Source organism: Chrysochloris asiatica, unplaced genomic scaffold, assembly GCF_000296735.1.
Source record: "Chrysochloris asiatica unplaced genomic scaffold, ChrAsi1.0 scaffold00107, whole genome shotgun sequence".
Lineage (NCBI taxonomy): Eukaryota > Metazoa > Chordata > Mammalia > Afrosoricida > Chrysochloridae > Chrysochloris > Chrysochloris asiatica.
Window position 1 is genome coordinate 6,448,885 of NW_006408625.1, and position 1,537 is coordinate 6,450,421.

A 1,537-nucleotide genomic window follows, 5' to 3' on the forward strand; every position below is an offset into this window, starting at 1 on the left:
AAAAAAAAAAAAAAAAAAAACTGAGAAAATTGCTGAAGAGTTGTTGGAAGAAAACTTCCCTATTATCATAAAAGACGAGAAGATATGCATTCAAGAAGTTGAAAAAACTCCAAACAGGATAGACCTAAAAAAGAAAATCACTAAGACATCATCAAACTTTTCAAAACTTCATAGAAATTCCTGAGAAAAATGAAAAGTTACCTTATATGACTCAATTCTGATTTTTCAGTAGAAACCATGCAGGTAAGATGACAATGGGATGGCATGTATAAAACACTGAAAGAAAAAAAATTGCCAACTAAGAATCATTTACCTAGCAAAACTTTCCATCAAATCCGAGGAATAGCTGGTAGGTTTGAACCGTAGACCTTGTGGTTTGCAGTCTAGTGCTTTTCCTACATCATCACACCAGGAATCCACACAGATATAGAAGTATTTAAAGTAAAACAAACCTACAAGACTGAAAATAGGGAGCCAGAGATACCAGTTTGCAATACAACACAAAACAAAGTAAAAAGATAGAATATTGTAATTGTATAACATACAAATGAAGAGGAAATCAAGCAGATTTGAAGAACAGACAGACAGATAAAAGCCTAACTGCAACCCTAAAACTAGACTGAATCTTACTGCTAGCCCTAGCCCTAGCCCAGTCCCTATCCCTAACACTATCCCTTGTCCTAATTATAACCCTAATATTAAATGAGTTCCTAGGCCTAGCCTAGACCTAGCCATGGTCCTAACCCTAACTCCTTATTCCTGGCTGGCTGTGTGCCATCAAGTCTTTTCTGAGGCTGTAAATTTTTATGGGAACAGAAAGCCTCCTTTTTCTCCCAAGGAGCTCCTACTGAATTCAAATTACTGCCTTGCAGTTAAGAGTCCAACATGTAACGCACTAAGCCATCAGAGCTGCTTAACTCCTTATTCCTACCTTGTTGTTGTCAGGTGTCATCGAGTTGGAACCGACTCATAGTGACCCTATGCACAGCAGAATGAAACAATGTCCGATCCTGGGCCAACCTCACTACTGCTGCCACACTTGATGCCATGAATGATGTCACCTGGCTGATCCATCTCGTTGGAGGTCTTCCTCTTTTTCTCTGACCCTCCACCTTACCCAGCATGACATACTTCTCCAGCGACTGTTCCCTCCCGACAATGTATCCAAAGTAGGAGAGATGAAGCTTAGCCATCCTGGCTTCCAAGGAGCACTCTGGCTACACTTCTTCCAAAACAGATCTATTGGTTCTTTTGGCAGTCCATGGCACTTTTAGTATTCTCCTCCAACAACACAAATCAAAGGCATCGATTCTTCTATGATCTTTATTCACTGTCCAGCTTTCGCATCCATATGAGGTTATTGAAAATACCATGGCTTGGGTCAGGCACCTTAGTCCTCAAACTGACATCTCTGCTCTTCAACACTTTAAAAAAATTCTGTGCAGCAGATTTGCCCAATGCAATACGTCGTCTGATTTCTTGACTGCTGCTTCCATGAGTGTTGATAGTTGATCCAAGAAGAATGAAGTCCTTGACA

At 40.2% G+C, this 1,537-nt stretch overlaps 1 protein-coding gene across 1 annotated transcript in view; it reads right to left on the reverse strand.

The window, feature by feature from the left end:
• AAED1 (AhpC/TSA antioxidant enzyme domain containing 1) overlaps positions 1-1,537 on the reverse strand; it is a 26,947-nt gene that overhangs the window by 4,066 nt on the left and 21,344 nt on the right. The gene's annotated exons all lie outside the window — the stretch shown is intronic.